The sequence below is a fragment of the Balaenoptera physalus genome, assembly GCF_965194825.1.
Source record: "Balaenoptera physalus genome assembly, chromosome: 11".
Classification (NCBI taxonomy): Eukaryota; Metazoa; Chordata; class Mammalia; order Artiodactyla; family Balaenopteridae; genus Balaenoptera; species Balaenoptera physalus.
The window spans coordinates 91,060,436-91,087,910 of record NC_138896.1 but is presented as its reverse complement, the minus strand read 5'-3'; the positions used below and the strand labels follow the sequence as shown (position 1 = coordinate 91,087,910).

The 27,475-nt window shown below is 36.4% G+C and overlaps 1 long non-coding RNA gene across 1 annotated transcript in view; it reads right to left on the bottom strand.

The window, feature by feature from the left end:
- The window catches only part of LOC309637556, a 738,298-nt gene that overhangs the window by 69,785 nt on the left and 641,038 nt on the right, over positions 1-27,475 (bottom strand). The window lies entirely within an intron of this gene.

The window sequence follows — 27,475 nt, the reverse complement described above, 5'->3', positions numbered from 1 at the left end:
TTTGATGAATGGGATAGGGAAGGCAATGTTATGGATTAGGTGGGGTGATACTGAGTTTGAAGAGTTAGATAGCAGCAACATGGATAGACCTCGAGATGATCATACTAAGTGAAGCAAGTCAGACAGAAAAAGACAAATATCATATGATATCACTTCTATGTGGAATCTAATAAAAGCTATGAATGAACTTATTTATAAAACAGAAACAGATTCACAGACATAGAAAACAAACTTATGGTTATCAAAGGGGAAAGGTGTGGGGGAGGGATAAATTAGGAGGTTGGGATTAACACATACAAACTACAGTATATAAAATAGATAAACAACAAGGTTCCACTGTATAGCACAGGGATCTATATCCAATATCTTATAATAAACTATAATGGAAAAGAACCTGAAAATAATAAATATATATGTATATATTATACCAGTGAATCACTTTACTGTACACCAGAAACTAACACAACATTGTAAATCAACTATACTTCAATTAAAAAAAATTTTTTAAAAAGGGACACGCAGACTACATGGTCAGGTGGCTAGTTGTATCCAAAGCTCTGGAGCTCAGAAAATAACTTTAAGCTGGAGCCATCATTTGGGTGATATTTGTGAAGGTCAATTAATCAAAGACTTGAGAGTGGATGAAGCTATTTTGAGTGTTTCTTCCAAATGAACTTCCAAAGCAGAGTTTGGAGGCATTTAACTGAAGTGGTAAATGAGAATGTTCTAGTCCTGACAGGCAAATTAATAGTACACACATCATCAGGGCTAAACAATACCCTCCAAGAATATTAGAGGTTTCCATCAGGGAAATACAGTTCCATGACCAAAGACATGTCCTCCTTTATTAGAGATGGATGTCTTAGTTAAATAGGTAGTATCAAAAATATAGATCCCCGTTGGGAGCCTGTGGTAAGTAGAAGATTGCAGAAGGCGCCATGTGTAAGTAGACATGAATTATTTACTTATTAGTTACCAATGATTTTGAGTACGGTGAGTAGGATTGGTTACTTACTAAATGATATGAAATGTGGAAGCCAGATCCTCAAAAATAAGATCTTTATTTTAGAGCTTTATATTACCTTTAAAAAAAAGAATTATGGACTTCCACTTCTGGAAAGACATGGTTTTTCCCAATTTTCTCACTTAAGTACACCTAAAAGCCCTGGAATAGTATATGTAATGTATAAGTTACACCTCTAAAAGACAGAGAAAAGAAGGCAGACCAGCTAGGGGATCATAGTACTCAAGGAACAAGGTAGAGGTCAGTTTTCTGGGTTTTCTCTTTGCCTCATATATCTCAGACCTGGAGCTGAAGAAGCCAGCAATCCAGAAACACTAATCTGTACAGACCAAAGGAAAAACAAAAAGACAACAACAACAAAACAAATGAAAAAACAGCAGCACTGAACAAAAGCCTACTCTCTCTAATCAAAGAATCAAGAAAGGGACTTCCCTGGTGGTCCAGTGGTAAAGAATCCGTCTTACAATGCAGGGGACCCGGGTTAGATACCTGGCCAGGGAACTAAGATCCCACATGCCGTGGGGCAACTAAGCCCATGTGCCACAACTACTGAGCTCGCACGTCTCAACTAGAGCCTGTGTGCTGCAAACTACAGAGCCCATGTGCTCTGGGCCCCACACGCCACAACTACAGAGCCCACATGCCCTGGAGCCTGCACGTCACAACTAGAGAAGAGAAAACCCGCACACCACAACTAGAGAGAAGCCCGCGTGTTGCAAAGAAAGATCTCACATGCCTTAACAAAGATCCCACATGCTGCAACTGAGACCCGACGCAGCCAATCGATGAATCAATCAATCAATCAGGAAAGGGGCAGCCTAACAGATAGAAAGCTTTTAGAAAATAACGACTCTACTCAGGTCAAACACAACAGAAAAAAATGTGGTTGCACTCCATCCACACCAGCAAAAACCAAGAGGGGAGCACAGACGTACACCCTTGTTGGATTGTAACAAGGCTCCCCAACACCATTACTGGGATGGTGTTAGAGAAGCTCAAGTAGAGAGCTGAGACTTTCATTCCCACCAACTGGTAATGAGACATCCCTCCCCACCCTTATCTCCAGTGGTGTCAGAGGAGACCACAAGTGGAACCTGGACTTCCATCTCTACCCAGCAATAATGTGGACCCCATCACCACCTCTGGTGTCAACAAAAGCTGAGTGGGGAGCCTGGATTTCTATCACCAGTTGGCAGTAAGGAGTCAATGCTTCCTCCCTTCTCTTGTTGGAGTCGTACAAGAAAAAGTAAGAAAAAAACAGAGGTTGAAATAATATTCAGAATGTCATAACATAATACGAAAATATCTAGATTTCAAGTGAAAAATCACTGATAATACCAAAAACCAGGAAGATCTAAGTCAGAATGAAAGAAGACAATAGATTCTAACACCAAGATGGCAGAGATGTTAGAATTATCGAAGATTTTAAAGGAGCCATGATAAAAATGCTTCAATGGGCAATTAAAATATGCATGAAACAAATGAAAAACATATAATGTGTTAGAAAACAAATAGAAAGTATCAGCAAAGATATAGAAGATTATAAAAAAGAACAAAGTGGAAATTTTAGAACTAAAATATACAACTAACAACAAAATATCAGTGGATGGGGACAACAGCAGAATAAAAAGGACAGAGAAAAAAATCAATGAAAGGTAACACAGAACAACAGAAATTATCACATCTGAACAACAGAAATAAAATATACTGAAAAAATTTGAGAGTCTCAGGGACCTGCTGGGACATAACAAAAGATGTAACATCTGTGTTATTGGAGTCCCAGAAGGAGAGGAAAAAGAGAGTGAGTTAAAAGCACCTAAAAAAATAACGAATGAAACCTCCCAAATTTGCCAAGGTACATAAAACTAGAGAATCAAGAAGCTGAGTGAACCCAAATAGAATAAACATAAATAAATCTGTATTGAGACACACCCTAATTAAGCTTCTAAAAGCTAAAGACAAAGAAGTAATCTTGAAAGCAACTGAAAAAAACAACATCTTACCTATAGGGGAAAAACAATTCAAATGACAGAGGATCTCTCATCAGAAATCATGGAGGCCCAAAAGAAGTGACACAGTATTTTGCAGGTGCTGAAAGAAAATAAATGAAATGTAGAATCCTATGCCCAATGAAAACATTCTTTATGAATAAAGGAAAAAAATCAAGACAACTTTAGATGAAGGAAAACTACAGAGTGTGTTGTCAGCAGATTTTCTTTAAAAGACTGATTAAAGGAAATTCTCTTAACAGAAAAAAAAAATGATGAAACAAGAAAACTTGGAACATTAAGAAGGAAAAAGAACATGAACTACTCATAAATACAAGAGACTTTCCTTGCGCTCTTGAATTTTCTAAGTTATGTTTGATGGTTGAAGCAAAAATTACATTATTTTTAAAACCAATTATTTGGTTCTAAATGCATGTAGAAGAAATATTTAATACAATTATATTATAAACAGAGTAGATTAAAGAGATATAAAGAGAGGTGAAGTTTCTATACATTACTCAAACTGGTAAAATGTGAACATCAGTAGACTGTGATGATTTATATATGCATAATATAGTTTCTAGAGGAACCACTTAAAAAGGTAAACAAAGAGATAAAAACACTATAGATAAAAAATATGGGAGCTGAAAAACGTTCATGTAACCCACAAGAAGGCAGGAAAAAGAAAACAGAGAGATGAAAAACAGAACAAATAGAAAACAAAAAATAAAATGACAGACTTAAATCCTAACAGGTAAATAATTACTTAAATGTAAATGGTTTAGCTATATGAATTAAAAGACAGAGTTAGATAAAATAACTTAAAAAAACTTACTTCAAATACAGTGATAGAATCAGATTGCAAGTAAAAGGGTGGAAATAGATACATCATGCAAACATTAATCAAAGGAAAGCAGAAATGGCTATATTAATATAAACAGACAAAATAGACTTCAGATCCAAAAATATTACCAAGAACAGAAAGAGGCATTGTATTATAATGATATAAGGGCCAATTCAGCAAGAAGCTGTAAAAACCAAACAATGGAGCTACAAAATATGTGAAGCAAAAACTGAAAGAACTGAAAGGAAAATCCAAAATTTTATAGATATATAAATCCCAATTATACATGTTTATATATATATATATCTCCTTATTTTCACAATTGCTAGAACAACTAGAAGAAAATCAGCAAGAATAAATAAGCCCTCGACAACATCCTCCAAGGTCTAATTGATATTGTAGAACTCTGCGTCAAATCACAGCAGAATGCATACTCTTTTCAAATACCAAAATGACCATATCCTAGGCCATAAAACATCTCAACAAATTGAGAAGAAGTGAAATCATACAGAGTGTGTCTTCTGACCACAATGAAATCAAACTAGAAATCAATAACAGAAAGATAGCAAGAAAAGCTCCAAACACTTGGAAACTAAACAACACACTTTCTAAATAATGCAGGAGTCAAAATCAAGGGAGATAAAAAAAAAAAAAAACACGTTAACTTGAACGAAAATGAAAATACAACATATCAAAATTTGTAGAAAGCAGCTAAAGCAGTATGGAGAGGGAAATTTATAGCCCTAAATGCTTAACATTAGAAAAGAGGAAAAACTCAAATCAATAACATAAGCTCTCACCTCAAGAACTTAGAAAAAGAAGAACGAAATAAGCCCAAGGCAAGGAGAAGAAAGGAAATAATAAAGAACAGAAATCAATGAATTTGAAACAGAAAATAAGAATAATATCTGCTTCATGGACGCAATTGTTGACAAACTTACAACAAGAAAGAAAGAAAAAACTGAAAGACACTATCAATATCAGAAATAAAACAGAGGATACTACTACAGACATTGCAGACATCAAAAGTGAAAGAGAATACTACAAACAACTCTACACACATAAATTTGACAACCTAGAAGAAAATGACTAATTCCTTGAAAAACACCAACTACCACAATGCACCAATATGAAACAGATCATTTGAATACCCCTATAACCATTAACAAAGTTGAATTCGTAATTGAGAAGCTCCTCCAAAAGAAATTTCTGGTCCCAGATGGTTTCACTGGAGAATTTACCAAATGTTTAAAGAAGAATTAATATCAATTTTAAACAATCTCGTCAGGAGAACTTCCCAATTCACTTTATAAAGCTAATATTATTCTGATAATGAAACCAAAGTCAGTGTAAAACAAAACAAAGCAAAAACTAGAGAACAATATTCTCATGAATATAGATGCAAAAATCCTTATCATATTAATAACAAACATCAATAGTATTTAGCAGTATGTAAAAAGAATTACAGAATGTGAATAGGGTTTATTCCAGGAATGTGAGAGTGATTCATTGTTTGGAAAAAATCAATGTACTCCACCATATTCACAGGCTAAAGAAGAAAATTCACATGATTACATCAATTGATACAGAAAAAGCGTTTGACAATTTCAACACCCATTCATGATACAAACTCTCAGAAAAATTGGAATAGAGATCTTCCCCAACTTGATAAACAGCACTTACAAAAAACCTTAAGCTAACACCACACTTAACAGTGAAAGGCTGACCTCTTTGCCCTAAGACTAAGACCGGAAAGAAGACAAGGATGACTGCTCTTGTTACTTCTGTTCAGCATTGTACTGGAGCTTCTAGTCAGGGTAATTATGTTCTGATTTTTGACAAACGTACAAGAACAATCCAATGGAGGAAAGAGAGGCTTCTCAATAAGTGGTGCTGGAGCAAGTAGACGTCAATAAGTGAGAAAAATGATTTCTTAAACTCTAGCAGTGTCTTGCCAAACCTTCACATTCTGTGTCCTTCACATGGTTATATATGCCTTTTAAAATCCTGTATTAAATCCCTTCCTACTTGAAATACCTAGAGTGGTTTCTGTTTTCCTGACTAAATCTTGACTAATAAGGTTGACAGGAGATTTTACTCCTCAGCAAATACCAATATGCTCTCCCACATTTTCTAGCTCCCTTGAAAGTATGGGCCCATGTTAGTATTTCTGGCCAATATGCTATGAGAATTAGTGATGTTTGCAGTCTGGAGCTTTTAAGTGTTATGTGTGACTTTCCAGCCACTCCCTGCTCTGAGTTAACCTTGGTTTCATTTGTTGATATGACGGTGTCACGAGACAGAAGCCACTGGATTGTATGACTCACTCCACGGATACCCTGGAGAGCTTCCCAATACACAGTGGACTTTTCTTAAGCAAGAGATAAATTTTGGTTGTGGTAAGCCACTGAAGTTTTAAGGGCTGTTTGTTACCATACCACAGTTCAGATTAGAATGACCCCTATAGAAATTAGTCCTGGAAATAAGTATTACAATATCAAAACCCTGAAATAGGAGGCACTGACTTAATATTCCTATGAAAGGAGAAAGTAAACACATTTTGTTGCTTGGGAATAGAGGATGCAATGGAATAAACAGTTAAATCTGATCCCATGGAAGAATGGGAAGCTGTGCTAGGACTTTGGAAGGAGAAGCCAGCATATTTTGAAGTGAGTAGTGGTGACAGAAGACAATATTGGGATAGTCAGACAGCTACTCAAAACTTGACTTCATATACTCAAGACTATATTGCAGAGGAAGTATAAATGTGATCTTCTAAACATAGTCTAAAAGACTATGCTTCAAGAATGTTGAGTGTCTTCTCAGTAGTAAATTTGATTCTGTAGATACTAACAAACAGAAAGAGGAGGAGGAGATGTGTAAAGAAACCAGTGTTACCATAGAGGAACCTTGTTTTGGAGTCAAGATTTTTTTAATGTTCTCTATGTTCAGTAAATAAAATATTTTAGAAACATGGATGAACAGGAGTGCTCCATTGATATATAAGAGAGGCAGACTTGTCCTGGTATTCAGGAAGGAGATTACAAACAGGCTTGAGAAATTAGTAAAATGTCAAGTTGACTGTTCAATAAAAGATAGATGTATTAGGAGAAAAAATAAGTCAAACATTTTTTCTACTGAGACTTAACATATTCAGGAACCACTGACTGAGAAGATATGAAATATCTCAGAATTGAAAGGAACTCAGTATTTTGGATAAAAGAGGCAAAATTCTAAATTACAAATAGAGAAAATCATTAAGATAAAATATATTTAATAGCTGAAAATGAATAGATATAATTTTTTAGCTATTTCCCAATAAAGTAAGCCCCAAATAAGGGCTATTTAAAGTAACATTTACAAATATGAAAAATCTAGAATTTTATTTGACCCATATTAAACAAGCCCCAAATAATCTGTTGTAAATTCAAATGTATTTAAAGCACTCTTGGACAAAATTAACAGAATTATCATCCACATTGAAGGATGTAATAATCTTTTGCTAATCATACCATACTTGAAAGTGTATATGTCCAAATTCACGATAGTGGCAAGTTGAAAGTGAATTTTGATTCAAGCAAGGAAGGACTTTCTAATGATTGTTACTACCTAATAACATAGTTTTTAAATACTCACTCCTCCAATGGGGGATCCATTTACCCCTCCAAATCTTAAAACTATGTAAAACAGATACAAACAGAGCTGCCCTACTTAAATCAACCTACTAGCAACTGTAATCTCACTCCCTGCCTTCCCTTTTTTAACAGCTTTACTGGGGTATAACTAACAAATACAACTGTAAGTTACTTAAAGTGATGATTTGATATATGTATACACTGTGAAAGGATTCCCCCATCAAGTTAATTAACACATCCATCACCTCATGTATTTACCTTTCCTTTTTTTTCTTTCTTTTTAAAATTTATTTATTTTGGGGGAGAACATTTAAGTTCTACTCTCCTAGCAAATTTCAATTATTCAATTCAATTACAATCACCATGGTATATATTAGATCTTTGGACCTTATTCATCTTATAACTGAAAGTTTGTACGCTTTTATCAACCTTTTGAAAGAAATTGCTCTAACATATAGAGTTAAAGTTAAGACCAACCCCTCCTTTTGTTCTCTGTATCCCGTATCCTCTTGCCCTCTCAATGATGCTGGTCCTACAATCATGCTCTTTCTTTCCGACACCACTGATTTCTTCCTTCCCTTTGGTTTTGGTTTGTTTCCACCAACAAACAAATATGTTCCAGTGTCAACCTTCTTAATCCACATTCCTTATCCTCAAATTTCCCTCCATCTACAACCCTACCGCTCTACTGTCTTCAAAGGAAACTTCTTAGGAGATATTTATAGCTGCTCTTTCTCTTGTCCCAAGTTTTTCTTTTGTTTTTAAAAATCCATCCACGTTGGGCTCTTGCCAAGGTGGCCATGACCGTCACATGGAGAAATCCAGTGGTCAGCTTTCTGTCCTCTTTTTAGTTGAATTCTCAAGCATCATTTGAAAGGGTGCTTCCTTCCTTCCTGCTTGAAGCATTGTCTCCCATTGGTGTTTTTAAAGCAAAGTTCACTTGATTTTCTGTGCTCACTGACTTCTTTTCAGGCTTATTTGTTCCTCCTCATCAGTTCATTTAATCTGTAATTGTTGAAATGACCCATGGTTCAGTCCTAAGCTTCAACTCTGCTCTATCTACACTCTCTTCTAGATGATCGCATACGTTTCCAAGGCATTAATTATAATTAATATGTTTAATGACTCTCAAATTTGTATCTCTAGCCCTGACTTCTCTAAACGCTCAACTCTGATATTTAGCTGTCTACTCAACAACTCTTTTTGGAGAGTTAATAGGAATTTCTATTTAGTGTGGGTAATCAGCACTCTCTTTTCCTTTGTCATTCTCTTCCTCCCCCTGGTTGTTCCCATTTCAGTAAGTACAATTCTTCCCCTATTCAGTGAGTGAAAATCTAGTAGTGATACTTGATTCCTTCTTTCATCTCAGCTCTCACAACCAACCACTAACAAGTGCTCTCAGCTTTTCCTCCAAAATACATCCCAATGAAATCTAGTTCTTTCCAAATCCTGTGCAAATACTCTCATCTGTAGTCTGGATGATCCAACAATTTCCCCAGCAACTGTTCAGCTAGTACTACACTCCAGCCTGTTTACAATCTCCTTCCCACACAGTTGCTGGAGTGGTAGTCAAAAAACCCTCAACATGCTTCCCACTACGCTTAGAAAAAAATCCATACTTCTTTCATGTTGTGAAAGACTATGTTAATGGGTCCAACTGAACTTTCTGACCACGTGCTCTACCACTCCCACCTTCTTTCAGTGATCTAGTCCCACTGGCCATCTTTCTGACCCTCAAACATGCCCAACTCCATCCTTGCTTAGGGCCTTTGCACATGTGCCTCTTCCTGGCCTTAAGGGACCAGCTTCGTATCTTCCATGTTTCAGTTCAACCTCACCTCCTCAGAGGGGTCTTCTCTGGCCACCATCTAAAATACTGTTCATGGACCAGGTCACACATCACACGTATATTTTAATAATATATAATATGACACTGTAGAGACATATAATCACTGTGTTATATTGCCTTTATAGCACCTTCAGCATCTGAAATTTTATTTATTTTTTTAATACAAATGTCCAGGCTACTTCCTCCTTTCCAAAACTGTTAGTGGTTCCATGCTATCAATAAGGAAAGTTCAAGCTCTTTGAAATGCCATCTAAGACCTCCATGACCTGGCCTAACTGGCATTTTCTCATCTCCTGCCTGTATCTATTTATTGCCCATGAACCCCATTCTATGACATCATTCACTCTGCTCCATATCCCTCCCCCTAGATACACGGAAACACTTGCCTTCCCCTTATCTGCCAAGTGACCCTTGTCCTTCTTTTAAAGACTCAGCTCAAATGCTATGCTTTAGCGTCCTCAGGAAGAGCTATTTACTGTTCATCCTGTACTCACAGAGCTGTAAGTATATGTCTTTGGTATATACAGACCCTTCTCCATCTCCCTCAAATTTCCCATTCCTAATGCATGGGAAAATGATTTATTCATCTGAGTATTCTCACTACTCACACTGATTCCTGCACAAAATAAGTTTTGTTTTGTTTTGTTTTTAAATAGGTGACACATACTTTTAATATATGTCCCTTTCCTGAATACTCTGGTTTCTCTTCTTTGGTTAGTTCTGGTTTGCCCATCTTAATTGTGACGTTTGAAGCTCAGAAAACTGTGCTTAGAATCTGTCATAAATGATTCATATCTGTATCTCTAGCCTCAGTTCCTGGCACATAGTATCACCACAACAAATGTTTGCCATTGTACCAGAATGAACACAATACTGTAGTACGTGTGGTTGCGTTCATCACACTAGAACAGGACTTCTACCTTATCTTTCTTCTGAATTCATGTGTACAATGAGTGAAACCTTGTCACCTATAACACATATTTTATTTTAATAACATACTGTTATATTTTAGTAATATACAACATGACACTGTAAAAATTATAATTATTTGGATAGCTATCGGCCATCAACAAATGCCTATTCAGCACTCACTACGTGCTACACACTCTACTAAGCATTCAGGCCGAGAAAACAGATTGCCTTAGTCAGACTAGGCTAGGCTCTGCTGCGGCAACCAATCTCCACATTTCAGTGGTTTAACAACATGAAGATTTATCTCGTGATCATTTCACAGCCAAACTGGGTACTGAGTGGGCAGTTCTTCCTGAGATGGTGCAGGGATCCAGGCTTATTCCATCTGTTGGCTCTGACATCCTCCAAGGGCTTTGAGTCCTCTACTGGAACTCTTACATCCAACCAGTTGACAAGGGAAGAGAGAAAGCGCTAAGAATCTCACAGAAGACAGCAGTAGTGTACGTAATTCCATCACAATCTATTGGCCAAAATTAGTTAAGCAGCCCTAAACAGACTACAAAGGAGGTTTGGAAGTGTGTTCCCAAGAAGAAGAGGATCAGTGAGAATACTGTCACACTAACAAGGACCATATCGTCCTATCTCCTGTAGGAATCATCCTATAGTAAGACATTTCAACCTGATCCCGCTATGTAACTTGAGACAATAAGTAGAAGTTTTTCTTTTCCCACTGAAAAGTATTTGCCAGAGTAATTAATGACACAGTAAAAGAAATTTCAAGAAAAATCATTAAATTGTTCAGGGAAAACTTTTAAAGAAGAGGCAGACAAACTGCAGCCTGTGGGCGGAATCTAGCCTGCTTGTTGTTGGACAACATGCAAACTAAGAATGGTTTTTACATTAATAAATGTTTGAAAAAAATCAAAAGAAGGATATTTCATGATGTGAGAATTGCAGGAAATTCAAATTTCAGTGTCCATACATAAAGTTTTATTGGAAAACTACCATGTTAATTCATTTGGATGTTGTCTATGGCTGCTTTTGTGTTACAGAAGCAGAGTTGAATTGTGACAGACACCGTATGTCCTGCCAAGCCTAAAATATTAACTCTCTGGTCCTTTACCAAAAAAGTTTGCCAATCCGTGTTTAAACGCATTCAAACCGCATATAATTTAGTGTTGAAAAATCAGTAACAAAGTTACAAATCATTCTAGTGTTTGTATTCATTTTACAGGGGTGGGTACCAAAAAACAGCTGGACCTGAAGACAGAAAAACAAAAATTCACCTAATAAACAGTCAAGAGTAGGAAAAAACATGTTTTCAAACCAAAGAGATCCTGCTTAGGTAAAGAGGATAATTTACTTGTAGTTTACTAGAAGAGACAAAGGTAAGATCTCTTTTCATGTGTAAACAGATGCTTCTATGCTTAGGTTATTTATTCTCAAACTTACAGCCAGGTGGTCCTCACTGCCAAAAGCAAAGCCTCTTATTCACTTGGTACTCCAGCTCCTGGCTTCAAAATTTCTTGACAAAGAGCCGTACTGGAGGTCATAAGTTAGAACTCCACCACTTACTAAAATGAATAACTCAGTGTCAGACACAGTGATAAAAAATGCTGGTGAACTACAAACATCTCAACAAACAAAGTAGGTTTCCAAAGAACATCTAGTAGATATTCTAGTTCAATTCCACCATATTTACAGTGTAAGCCTTTAGAGTAAGTGTCCAGAGTAAACTATTTCTTCTCAAGATATTTTGCAATTCAGAATTCCCTAGTTCACATTGGCAATATTCAATGGATTGTCTAAAGTATTCAAATGAGAATGTGATCAACAAAGCCACACCGACTTTTTCTTTGGAGGAAGCTCCAACTATATTATGGAAATGGATGCAAACTTGCGACCCAGGGAAAATTCCCTACCTGATCTGCACTGAATTGTTCCCTTTGAACTCTGCTTTGGAATTTCAACAAATGCTTGTCATGAGTTTGATTATTTTCTCATTCATAACTAGTAATATATAAATATTTCTCTATATAACTATGAATATATATAGTCATATATTTCTATGAGTTCAACTTGCCTTGTTAGTGGAAACCAAACCCATCACTCTAATTTTAATAAAAGTAGTAAAGATAAGTCTTTTGCTCACTTCTGTATCACTGCTGCCTCCAATTACTATTGCAAAGTCCTCATTTCCAAATAGAACCCTGAATGAATTCTTGCTATGACAAGTTCATCTAGTCTAGTGAATGAGCCAAGTAACGAGCATCAGGGATCAGGAAACTCAAGCTAAATTTCTATTTCTCTTCATAACATTAAGTAAATCTTTAAATTTACTTTTAAGTCTTGTACCTCCTGGTATTGATGTCTCATGGCCCAGATGGATGAGGGATAGTTCGCTTATTTTGTTTTCATTTTTGGATTGGACACTTCTGATGGAAGAGAGATAGAATTGATTTTTTTATTCAAAAGGAAGCCCCAATTTTAGATCTCTTAGGGCAAAACCAGGTTTGCTAATGTTTCTATTGAGGGACCATAGTTATAGCTGTTCAGGATTTTGTTTTTATGTATATAAAGTATACTTTTAAATTTTTTAAATTTTTATTTTTTTTATTGAAGTATAGTTGATATCTAATGTTTCAGGTATACAGCAAGGTGACACAGTTATATGTGTGTGTGTGTGTGTGTGTGTGTGTGTGTGTGTGTGTGTGTATTCTTTTTCAGAATCTTTTCCATTATAGGTTATGACAAGATATTGAATATATTTTCTTATGCTATACAGTAGATCCTCATTGTTTATCTATTTTATACATAGTAGTGTGTATCTGTTAGTCCCCAATTCCCAATTTAAAGTATTCTTAAATGATGAGAATATTGGAGATATTTTTGGGAAAACTGTAATATTTATTATTTGTTGCCCATCATGACCAAATCTGTCAGAAGGAAAACTCATATTACTGAAGTCTGGGAGATTTAATGTATTTTAGGACTTTTATTTTGACTCTCTCTGCTGATTCATTTTAAAGTGTATTTCACTTCCCAGTCATCTACTTATTCCCAATAATGTACGTACCATATCAACTGTTATTAAACGTGAACAGAAATGAGCAATTCTTATTTTTATTAATAACGTAATTACATTTGGGACAAATACTTGTTTGATAGAAAAGTTGATGGATTTGGCATCTTAATTTTGAGAAATGGATGGAAGACTACAAATTCATGAGAGCTTATGGTTTAAACAAAAAAAAAAAAAAGAAGAAGAAGAAAATAACCTAAAATTTCTCTTGGATGTAACCACAAAATATCTTGAAATTTTACAAAATTCAAAGGTAAAATACGGGAAATGCTGGCAAATTGTTCAGAGTAGCTGAAATTATGCATTATAAATATTTGTGTGCGTGTGTGAAATAACTGACATTTTGTGAGGATCAAAATTGCCACAGAAATTTGGCCAAGTCAGCATCAAGTGATTTCACACAATTATTGAACTTTTCTCTGTTGGAGATGTTCCCGGCCAAATCCTTCATTTTTGGAAATTTCCTGGAGCTCCCTCGTCTGCCACAGAATAGCACTGAACGTTTCTCATCCAACAAATGAGCAAGACATTAGTGGCTCCCTTTAGTTTTTAGCTAAGCCTTTATCTTTTACCTCAGGAGAAGCTCCTTAGTTTTTCCTTCTACTCTTGATTTTTGCCTGCTTGAGCAGCTTTCCAGAGAGGCCTCCAGGATTGACCCTTCTCACCCATCTGCTTGGCTAATTCTGCATCTCAAAGTCTAGAGCAGCACCTTCCAATAAAGCCTTCAGGATGATGCAAATGTTCCACATCTGCATTGTCCAATATGGTAGCCACCAGCTATAGGAGGCTCTCAAACACTTAAAATGCTAGTGCACTGGAGAACTAAAATTTTTAATTTATTTAATTTTAATCACTTTTAATTTAAATAATCACATGTCTCTGCATTGGAAAGCACAGCACTACATGGTCTCTTTCTGTACAGACTTTGCAACCCTTTTAAAAACTGGATTATAAATTTCATGAATACAGGTCCATGCCATGTCTGTTTTGTGCACTGTTGCATCAATAACACATAATACTGTGTTTGGCACATAGTAGAATCTAAAATGTTTTTCTTAAATGTATGATTGACTGCATGAATGAATATAGGAACTTTAAGGACAAAGGTAAAATTCAAATGGGGAAGAAAAAATGGTCTATATGTGCCCTTTAATCTTAGCATATATTAAATCAATTCTTTTTTAAAGATGATCTCTTTAAGGTAATATTGTCCATTCACCAAACTGTGGAACACAAAGAAGTGATAAATTTCTCATTGTGGGTTATCTTCTGAGCTCTAGTCCCTTAACCTAAAGGGACTCTGTCAAATATATATGAAACTATAGAGGAGCGTGTTTTCACGGATCAGTTTTGCTCACAGGGTTGTATCAACCAGTCGTATCAGTGACTGGCACATATTCTTCTTAATAAGTATAAATTCCTGGGAGATCAGTTATTGCACCTGTAGATTGCAGCTTTGTCAACATCTGCAAGTATGAAAGAGATAGTGGGGAACTGCAGGAGAGGCACAAAGCATGGTTTTCACGCATTAGTTCATTTAGCTCCATATTGCTACTTTCTACCACGTGCTTCACTACTTATGGCCTACCATGACCAAATGTCAAACAACACAACAATAAATACAGAGTTACACCTCACACTGGTCAGAATGACCATTGTTAAAAAGTCCACAAAAAATGCTGGAGAGGGTGTGGAGAAAAGGGAACCCCCTACACTACTGGTGGGAATGTAACTTGGTACAACCACTATGGAGAACAGTATGGAGGTTCCAAAGCTACCATATGATCCAGCAATCCCACTGCTGGGCATATTTCCAGGGAAAACCATAATGTGAAAAGATACATGCACCCCAATGTTCGTTGCAGCACTATCTACAATAGCTAAGACATGGTAGCAACCTAATATACATCGACAGATGAATGGATAAAGAAGATATAGTACATATATACAATGGAATGTTACTCAGTCATAAAAAAGAATGACATAATGCCATTTGCAGCAACATGGATGGACCTAGAGATTATCATACTAAGTGAAGTTACTCATAAAGAGAAAGACAAATACCATACGATATCACATATGTGGAATCTAAAATATGACGCAAATGAACTTAGCTACGAAACAGAAAAAGACTCACAGACATGGAGAACAGACTTGTGGTTGCCAAGGGAGAGGGGTGGTGGGGGAGGGATGGATTGGGAGTGTGGGATTAGCAGGTGCAAACTAGTATATAGAGAATGGATAAACAACAAGGGCCCGCTGTACAGCACAGGGAACTATATTCAATATCCTGTGATAAACCACAATGGAAAAGAATATGAAAAAGAATGTGTGTGTGTATATATATATATGTATAACTGAATCACTAATTCACGGTACAGTAGAAATTAACACAACATTGTAAATCAACTCTACTTCAATAAAATAAATTAAAAAAATACAAAGTGAGCTCTCAGGCTGTAGAGTTCTACTTTGTTATGGGATAGGACAACAGTATACAACCCAACACAGTTGTATTTAGAACATAAGTCACATCACAGATGAGACAAAAGAGATCACTTCCTATGCAATAAAGCCAAACAATTTTTAAAAGATAAGTGGCTCACACCAACCTTTTTGGCAAGAGCTCATGTAAAGTAAAACAGCACTTAAAATTAAAGCCAACTTGCAGGCAGAATCAGAGGTGCACTTGGAAGAAAACAAACTCACTTGTTGAAAGTTTCTTAATATGTAATGGACCATCTAAACATAGACCAGTTCAATGAATGACAATGCCGGATTACTGAAAATCTGAATCAAAGAAAACTATAGGCAAACATAATAAATAAATATTTCTGACCATCACTCAAATTAACTGTGAACAAATAGTAACCAACGTGGCAATCTAGCAACAATAAAAAAAGTTTATTATCAGCATGTACAAAATGCAACAAATAATAATAACTACTTATTTTAGAGTCAATCTTTTCATCTTTAATTTTGCTTAAACTACGTATGCAACAAGTTTCACAACACCTAAAGCATGATAGTGGAAAGATCAGTGGGGTGCTAGATTCTAGAACCGTGTGGCACTGGTCAAGTCATTTCCCTGCTTGAGTTTAAATAGTGTGAGCACAATAATGGCAGTTATGATCTATGATTGCTTAGCAAGCTCAAGGCACTCTACATTATATTATCTCACACTATCGTCTCTGAAGTGTCACAGTTATCCCCATTTTGCTGGTGGGGAAACTGGAGCTTAGAGAGGTTAAGTAACCAGCACAAGGACACAGCTAGAAAGTAGCAAACCCTGGCAGTCTGAATCCAGAGCATTATGTGACAGAGACCATTAATATCTGTTTATTCTGTTTTACTTACTAACAAAGCCCCCTATATTATTGGAGGCAGCAATGGGTCTAATGAAAGATGACATCTGCCAGTCTCCCTTGCACATAAGTAGGGACATAAGATTATGTTCTGGCTTAGTAAGATGTAAGGTAAGTTACTGGGTGTGCCTTCTGGAAAGGTTTCTTAAAAGGGTGATGGATAGACCAAATCCTTGTTGCCTTCCCTCCTTTCTGACTGAGTGGATGCCACGGGAGCCACAGGGGTGATTAGGTAACTTTGAAGACAAAGCCATGTGCTAAATTATCAAGTAGAAAACTAGAAGATGCCTGGGTTCCTGGTGACAATGGAGCTCCCCTATTAACCCCGAAGTACCTACCTCCAGGCTTAATTTATGTGAGAGAGAAATAAACTCTCTTGTTCAAGCTTCTGTTATTTTAGGTTTTCTGTTTTACATAGTTGAACTAATCTCAACTAATACAATTATAAAGGATGTAAAAAAAGACTTGAACAAAATGAGAGATATTCAAGAACATGGATAGTTTCAATGATATAATGTTGTCAATTCTCCCCAAATCATGAAATCTTTGAACTTCAAGCAAAATCCCCACAGCTATTCATGGAATTTAACAATATGAACCTATAATTAATTTAGCTGAACAAATCAGCATGGATATGTAAGTAATTTTGAAGACAATATTGATGGTGGAGGAGAATACCATACAGGGTATGTAGAATGATTGTAAAGCTATAATAATATGGTCTTGTAAATAAGTTTTTAGTGCAGGGCTACGGCATAAAACAATGGAAATAAGTAGAAGGCATCTTTATTAATATGAGGGGAAAGATGGGCTACTCAAACTATCCTGGGGGAAATGGTTACTCATAAGTAAATAATGAAGATCAAATCCCTACCTCACATCACAGCATCACAGACAAATTCCAGTTGGATCAAATACTTAAATATGGAAAGAATGATTTTTATGACCTCAGAATAGAGAAGAATTAAAAAAAAACACACACAATAATCAAAAACCTCAGATTAGGAGATTGGTTCAAGATGGCAGAGTAGAAGGACATGCTCTCACTCCCTCTTGTGAGAACACCAGAAACAAAACTAACTGCTGAACAATCATCAACAGGAAGACACTGGAACTCAACAAAAAAAGATACCCCACATCCAAAGACAAAGGAGAAGCCACAGTGAGATGGTAGGAGGGGCGCAATCACAATAAAATCAAATCCCATAACTGCTGGGTGGGTGACTCACAAACTGGAGAACACTTATACCACAGAAGTCCACCCACTGGAGTGAAGGTTCTGAGATCCACGTCAGGCTTCCCAACCTGGGGTTCTGGCAATGGGAGGAGAAATTCCTAGAGAATCAGAGTTTGAAGGTTAGCGGGATTTGATTACAGGACTTTGACAGGACTGGGGGAAACAGAGACTCCACTCTTGGAGGGCACACAAAGAATACTGTGTGCATCGGGACCCAGGGGAAGGAACAGTGACCTCATACAAGACTGAACCAGACCTACCTGCTAGTGTTGGAGGGTCTCCTGCAGAGGCGGGGGGTGGCTGTGTCTCACCATGAGGACAAGGACACTGGCAGCAGAAATTCTGGGAAGTACACCTTGGTGTGAGCCCTCCCAGAGGCTGCCATAAGCCCCACCAAAGAGCCCAGGTAGGCTCCAGTGTTGGGTCACCTCAGGCCAAACAACCAACAGGGAGGGAACCCAGCCCCACCCATCAGCAGACAAGTGGATTAAAGTTTTACTAAGCTCTGCCTACCAGAGCAACACCCAGCTCTACCTACCACCAGTCCCTCCCATCAGGAAACTTGCACAAGCCTCTTAGATAGCCTCATCCACCAGAGAGCAGACAGCAGAAGCAAGAAGAACTACAATCCTGAAGCCTGTGGAACAAAAACCATGTTCACAGAAAGACAGACAAGATGAGAAGGCAGAGAGCTATGTACCAGATGAAGGGACAAGATAAAACCCCAGAAAAACAACTAAATGAAGTGGAGATAGGCAACCTTCCAGAAAAAGAATTCAGAATAATGATAGTGAAGATGATCCAGGACCTTGGAAAAAGAATGGAGGCAAAGATCTAGAAGATGCAAGAAATGTTTAACAAAGACCTAGAAGAATTAAAGAACAAACAAACAGAGATGAACAATACAATAAATGAAATGAAAACTACACTAGAAGGAATCAATAGCACAATAACTGAGGCAGAAGAACGGATAAGTGACCTGGAGGACAGAATGGTGGAATTCACTGCTAAGGAACAGAATAAAGAAAAAAGAAGGAAAGGAAATGAAGACAGCCTAAGAGACCTCTGGGACAACATTAAACACAACAACATTCGCATTATGGGGGTCCCAGAAGGAGAAGACAGAGAGAAAGGACCTGAGAAAATATTTGAAGAGATTATAGTCGAAAACTTCCCTAACATGGGAAAGGAAACAGCCACCCAAGTCCAGGAAGTGCAGAGAGTCCCATACAGGATAAACCCAAAGAGAAACACGCCGAGACACATAGTAATCAAATTGGCAAAAATTAAAGACAAAGAAAAACTATTGAAAGCAGCAAGGGAAAAATGACAAATAACATACAAGGGAACTCCCATAAGGTTAACAGCTGATTTCTCAGCAGAAACTCTACAGTCCAGAAGGGAGTGGCATGATATACTTAAAGTGATGAAAGGGAAGAACCTACAACCAAGATTACTCTACCCAGCAAGAATCGCATTCAGAGTCAATGGAGAAATCAAACACTTTACAGACAAGCAAAAGCTAAGAGAATTCAGCACCACCAAACCAGCTCTACAACAAATGCTAAAAGAAGTCTCTAAGTGGGAAACACAAGAGAAGAAAAGGACCTACAAAAACAAACCCAAAACAATTAAGAAAATGGTAATAGGAACATACATATTGATAATTACCTTAAATGTGAATGGATTAAATGTTCTAACCAAAAGACACAGGCTCGCTGAATGGATACAAAAACAAGACCCATCTATATGCTGTCTACAAGAGACCCACTTCAGACCTAGGGACACATACAGACTGAAAGTGAGGGGATGGAAAAAGATATTCCATGCAAATGGAAATCAAAAGAAAGCTGGAGTAGCAATACTCATATCAGATAAAATAGACTTTAAAATAAAGAATGTTACAAAAGACAAGGAAGGACATTACGTAATTATCAAGGGATCAATCCAAGAAGAAGATATAACAATTATAAATATATATGCACCCAACATAGGAGCACCTCAATACATAAGGCAACTGCTAACAGCTATAAAAAAGGAAATCGACAGTAACACAATAATAGTGGGGGACTTTAACACCTCACTTACACCAATGGACAGATCATCCAAACAGAAAATTAATAAGGAAACACAAGCTTTAAATGACACAATAAACCAGATAGATTTAATTGACATTTATAGGACATTCCATCCAAAAACAGCAGATTACACTTTCTTCTCAAGTGCGCACGGAACATTCTCCAGGATAGATCACATCTTGGGTCACAAATCAAGCCTCAGGAAATTTAAGAAAATAGAAATCATATCAAGCATCTTTTCTGAGCACAACACTCTGAGATTAGAAATCAATTACAGGGGAAAAAAATGTAAAAACACAAACACATGGAGTCTAAACAATACATTACTAAATAACCAAGAGATCACTGAAGAAATTAAAGAGGAAATAAAAAAATACTTAAGAGACAAATGACAATAAAAACACGCCGATCCAAAACCTATGGGATGCAGCAAAAGCAGTTCTAAGAGGGAATTTTATAGCAATACAAGCCTACATCAAGAAACAAGAAAAATCTCAAATAAACATTCTAACCTTACACCTAAAGGAACTAGAGAAAGAAGAGCAAACAAAATCCAAAGTTAGCAGAAGGAAAGAAATCATAAAGATCAGAGGAAATAAATGAAATAGAAACAAAGAAAACAATAGCAAAGATCAATAAAACTAAAAGCTGGTTCTTTGAGAAGATAAACAAAATTGATAAACCATTAGCCAGACTCATCAAGAAAAAGAGGGAGAGGACTCAAATCATTAAAATGAGAAATGAAAAAGGAGAAGTTACAACAGACACTGCAGAAATACAAAGCATCCTAAGAGACTACTACAAGCAACTCTATGCCAATAAAATGGACAACCTGGAAGAAATGGACAAATTCTTAGAAAGGTATAAACTTCCAAGACTGAACCAGGAAGAAATAGAAAATATGAACAGACCAATCACAAGTAATGAAATTGAAACTGTGATGAAAAATCTTCCAACAAACAAAAGTCCAGGACCAGATGGCTTCACAGGTGAATTCTATCAAACATTTAGAGAAGCACTAACACCCATCCTTCTCAAACTCTTCCAAAAAATTGCAGAGGAAGGAACACTCCCAAACTCATTCTATGAGGCCACCATCACGCTGATACCAAAACCAGACAAAGATACTACAAGAAAAGAAAATTACAGACCAATATCACTGATGAATATAGATGCAAAAATCCTCAGAAAAATACTAGCAAACAGAATCCAACAACACATTAAAAGGATCATACACCATGATCAAGTTGGATTTATCCCAGGGATGCAAGGATTCTTCAATATACGCAAATCAATCAATGTGATACACCATATTAACAAATTGAAGAATAAAAACCATATGATCATCTCAATAGATCCAGAAAAAGCTTGTGACAAAATTCAACACCCATTTATGATAAAAACTCTCTGGAGAGTGGGCATAGAGGGAACCTACCTCAACATAATAAAGGCCATATATGACAAACCCACAGCAAACATCATTCTCAATGGTGAAAAACTGAAAGCACTTCCTCTAAGATCAGGAACAAGACAAGGATGTCCACTCTCACCACTATTATTCAACATAGTTTTGGAAGCCCTACCACGGCAATCAGAGAAGAAAAAGAAATAAAAGGAATACAAATTGGAAAAGAAGAAGTAAAAGTGTCACTGTTTGCAGATGACATGACACTATACATAGAGAATCCTAAAGATGTCATCAGAAAACTACTAGAGCTAATCTATGAATCTGGTAAAGTTGCAGGATACAAAATTAATGCACAGAAATCTCTTGCATTCCTATACACTAATGATGAAAAACCTGAAAGAGAAATTAAGGAAACACTCTCATTTACCATTGCAACAAAAAGAATAAAATACCTAGGAATAAACCTACCTAGGGAGACGAAAGGTCTGTATGCAGAAAACTATAAGACACTGATGAAAGAAATTAAAGATGATACAAAGAAATGGAGAGATATACTGTGTTCTTGGATTGGAAGAATCAATATTGTGAAAATGACTATATTACCCAAAGCAATCTACAGAGTCAATGCAATCCCTATCAAATTACCAATGGCATATTTTACAGAACTAGAACGAAAAATCTTAAAATTTTTATGGAGACACAAAATACCCGAATAGCCAAAGCAGTCTTGAGGGAAAAAAATGGAACTGGAGGAATCAGACTCCCTGACCGCAGAATATACTACAAAGCTACAGTAATCAAGACAATATGGTACTGGCACAAAAACAGAAATATAGATCAATGGAACAGGATAGAAAGCCCAGAGATAAACCCACATACCTATGGTCAACTAATCTATGACAAAGGAGGCAAGGATATAAAATGGAGAAAAGACAGTCTCTTCAATAAGTGGTGCTGGGAAAACTGGACAGCTACATATAAAAGAATGAAATTAGAACACTCCTTAACACCATACACAAAAAGAAACTCAAAATGGATTAGAGACCTAAATGTAAGACTGGATACTATAAAACGTTTAGAGGAAAACATAGGAAGAACACTCTTTGACATAAATCACAGCAAGATCTTTTTTGATCCACCTCCTAGAGTAATGCAAATAAAAACAAAAATAAACAAGTGGGACCTAATGAAACTTAAAAGCTTTTGCACAGCAAAGGAAACCATAAACAAGACGAAAAGACAACCCTCAGAATGGGAGAAAATATTTGTAAACAAATCAACGGACAAAGAATTAATCTCCAAAATATATAAACAGTTCATGCAGCTCAATATTAAAAAAACAAACAACCCAACCAAAAATGGGCAGACCTAAATAGACATTTCTCCAAAGAAGATATACAGATGGCCAAGAAGCACATGAAAAGCTGCTCAACATCACTAATTATTAGAGAAATGCAAATCAAAACTACAATGAGGTATCACCTCACACCAGTTAGAATGGGCATCATCAGAAAATCTACAAACAACAAATGCTGGAGAGGGTGTGGAGAAAAGGGAACACTCTTGCACTGTTGGTGGGAATGTAAATTGATACAGCCACTATGGAGAACAGTATGGAGGTTCCTTAAAAAACTAAGAATAGAATTACCCTATGACCCAGGAATCCCACTACTGGGCATATACCCAGAGAAAACGATAATTCAAAAAGAGTCATGTACCAAAATGTTCACTGCAGCTCTATTCACAATAGCCAGGGCATGGAAGCAACCTAAATGCCCATGGACAGACGAATGGATAAAGAAGATGTAGTACATATATACAATGGAATATTACTCAGCCATAAAAAGGAATGAAATTGGGTCATTTGTAGAGACGTGGATGAATCTAGAGATTGTCACACAGAGTGAAGTAAGTCAGAAAGTGAAAAATAAATATCGTATATTAACGCATATATGTGGAACCTAGAAAAATGGTACAGATGAACCAGTTTGCAGGGCAGAAATGAGACACAGATATAGAGAACAAATGTATGGACACCAAGGGGGGAAAGCGGTGGGGGTGCGGGTGGTGGTGTGATGAATTGGGAGATTGGGATTGACATGTATACACTGATGTGTATAAAATGTATAACTAATAACCTGCTGTATAAAAAAATTAAATTAAATTTAAAAAAAAACAACAAAAAAAACCCCTCAGATTAAAAATTAAAAAAAACAACAACTTCATGAACAGTGTTAAAATACATACTGGCCAGAAAAGATATCTTCAGCACATATAGCAAATGATTATCATTCAGAATATATGAAGAACTCCTAAAATCAACAATAAGAAAAGTATATAGGAAGAAAGACACAGGAAGGAATATACAGTTCTGAGAAAAGAAAACGTGAAAGGCCAATAAATGTATTAAAGAGGGCTGATCTTACTGGTGGTCAGGATTATACAAATTAAAATTCCATTTTATGATTTCCAGATTTCCAAACAATTCAGAAATCTGACAGCATCAAGTTTTAAGACAGATGAGGAGGAAAAGGAATTTCCATTCGTCACTGGTGGGAGTGTAAATCGTCATAGCCATTCTGCAGAACAACTTTCCAACATAACACAGTTGAAACTGTCCATTCTGCTTTCCCTCCATCCCATCAATTCCACTTCTAGGAATATATATTAGAGAAATTGTTGTGTATGTGCACAAGGAGACAGCTACAAGAATGTTCATATCACTGGTACCGTAAAAAGCTGGAATAAGTTAAATACCATTGACAGAAGAATGGGCCAATAAATTTCACTAGATTCATAGTATAGAAATTTACACAGTGGTGAAAATGAATGATATTACATGTATCAAAATGGCTAAATCTCAAAAATGTTGAAAAATAGCAATTTGTATGATATTATAGCAAGTAAAATATTACTTCTATAGAACTTCAAAACTTAAGAACCATACATTAAATTTATGGACACTTATGTATGTGATTATGGAATAAATATCTGCTTGAGAATGATAAATATAAAATTCCGAAGAGTGGTTACTCTGGAAGATGTTGGGATTAGGCTCCAAATAAATCTGAATAGTTCTATTTCCTCAAAAAATTGAAATACATATGGCAAAATATTATGACTTGATAAAAGACAGTACTACCTATATGAGCATATCTTTTTTTTTTTTTTTTTTTTGGCCTCACCACGCGGAACGTGGGATCTTAGTTCCCCGACCAGGGATCGAGCCCATGCCCTCTGCAGTGGAAGTGCTGAGTCCTAACCACTGGACCGCCAGGGAATTCCCAAGCATACCTTTCTGAACATTTGAAATATTTTGCAAATAAATTATTACTATTTTAGAAATTTAAAAAAAAAATTGAAACTAGGATTTTAACATTAAAAATGAAAGTTTTTTTGCCTATCCCATCTCACAGGTATTTCAGGAAGAGTTAATTGATAGAAATTGTTCTTGCGTTTGGAGATTAGGCTAGGCTGACAATCTGTATATATTTCCAAACTGAATTTAATAGTTTGACACAGAGTTTTGTACGTATAGTGTAAGTACTGAAAGGAGTAGCATATGGCAGGTAAATTGAGACTTGAGGGTGACAAAATATGATCTGACTCCTCGAAATTACCCAGAATATAAAATCCAATTTTGCATTATCCCCAAGAATGAAGCCAGGACATTTGAGAATGACGCATGATAAAAGCTGAAGTTCTGGCACAGATGAAGAGGGTCTTATGATATAAAGTTTGGAAGTGCCAACTTCCTTTCAGAGAGCATTTCTGTGCCAGGCAGGGAGCTAGGTGACTTGCATTTTTAATTCACAGATAATATTTTAATGTTCATTATGCAGATGAGAAAACTGAGACCCATCTGTCCATGATTACCCAGCTGTTGAGTGGCAGAGCCAGCATTCACTTACAAATGGCTGTTCTTTCATTATTCCAGAAGACTGCAGAAACCTTGTGAGTAATAGGTGTGTTTTCATGTCCAGAGTGCCTAGTCCTGGTCTCCTTAGAAGAGTTATTTCTGGGTTTCATATTATCTGAACTCCTTCTATCAAACAAACAGACTTTTAAGGCACTTGGGGTATTATTTCACTTTCCTCCATTCTTAAGATAGTTCTCTTGTATGGGAGAGCTTCTCTTACTAAGCAAGGAGAATAGCTTCTGTATTGGTTGACTCTCTGTTTTTACATTTGCCATTTAAACAATGAATCAGTTCCTTGTTCCATAGGCTAGAACTCTCAAACTCTAAATTAAAAAAAAAAAAAAAAAAAAAAAAAAAAAAGAACAAAAAGAAAGGAAGAGAGAAAGAAAAGAAAAGAAAAAAAAGGTGAAAACTTCCAATCAGTTTCTTTCCACTTATTGTTCTTTGGCCAGCCAACAATTTTAGCTAATCATATGTCTTTACTCAAAATGGCTTTTACAGGGAAGATCTCCAAATCTATAACCAGCTACTGAATTTATCAAACCATAGAGGGGGGGTGGAGAAGATGAAAGTAGAAGAAAAACATATGCAAACATGCACCCAGGAACATATATATTTTAATGGCTTATCTAGGATCATACCCATGTATCATGTGGCCATTCTACAAAAGAGCTCAACTTATTTTTGCAAAAGTGAGATTGAAAAAAAAAAAAAATCCATCAACAACTCTTATTTCTTTACTGCTAATCACTTGAAAAGTTCTGTTGACATTATATGGTTATATTCTCAGAGGAATTCGTCCCTTCCCCAAGATTAATTTTAATTTTTCTCAGATATATTTTCTGCATAAACCCAAGCAAAACAACATTCTAGATGCTCATGGAAAATTCTCCTTTTCCCTCTGCAAATATTGTGCTGAGATCTGTCATTCACTCTATGTCCCAAATCAACAAATGGTAAATATTTCAATATAGTTGTCTGGTATATTTTGGTATCTTCTCCTCTAAATTCCTTTTAAAGAAAAAGTATGCCCTTCACTTAACTAAAGGTATCTGAAAAAAAACTAAAAAACAGTCTGGAGGAAAAAAAGTCTTTGTTCTTTATTGTCTCACACAAGGACCTTTGTACTTACGATAATGCTGTGAAAAATGTCTCCTTGTTCTGTCAATAATACACTGAGGTTCAGTTTATTTCATTTTATGTTGTTTTTACTCTGCTTGGCAAATAACGCTCTCTCGACTTTCTCATTCTAATCAAACTGTAGAATGCTAATAAAACAAACCCAAACTAATAAAGCCATTTTTCTTTATATTAATCCTCAAAGTTATCAGGGACTCACACCCATCCGTATGAATAGTACAATCAGCCATAAAGTAGGAAGATAAAACATGGATAAAGGGATTATTCACATATAAAGGTAAGACAAAAACATAATGACAAAAGCTGTACGCGGGCTTCCCTGGTGGCGCAGTGGTTGAGAATCTGCCTGCTAATGCAGGGGACACGGGTTCGAGCCCTGGTCTGGGAAGATCCCACATGCCGCGGAGCAACTAGGCCCGTGAGCCACAACTACTGAGCCTGCGCGTCTGGAGCCTGCGCCCCGCAACGGGAGGGGCCGTGATAGCGAAAGGCCCGCGCACCGCGATGAAGAGCGGCCCCAGCACCGCGATGAAGAGCGGCTCCCGCACCGCGATGAAGAGTGGCCCCCACTTGCCGCAACTAGAGAAAGCCCTCAAACGAAAACTAAGAGACCCAACACAGTCATAAATAAATAAATAAAATAAATAAATAAAGTATTAAAAAAAAACAAAAACAAAACTAATCTTAAAAGCTGTACGCAACTTGATGATTATCTAAGACGTGTTGGGTAGAGAGATTCCAGTCTACAGGAAACATCTAATACTACTAAACCCCCAAGACCTCGGCATGAGTATGATTTCAGCATGCATAAAAAGGATTTTGGAAATTTTATTTTTACATTGATCAATTTGTTTTGAAAAAGATTTCTGCCTGCAAACCCAAAATTTGATAATTGCTTTCCTAAGTGCTTAGGACTGAACCACTATAGAGATTCTTCGCTTCTCACAAAGGAGAATTTCCTCTAAAATCTAGTTTAGTTTAATTATAGCAGTCT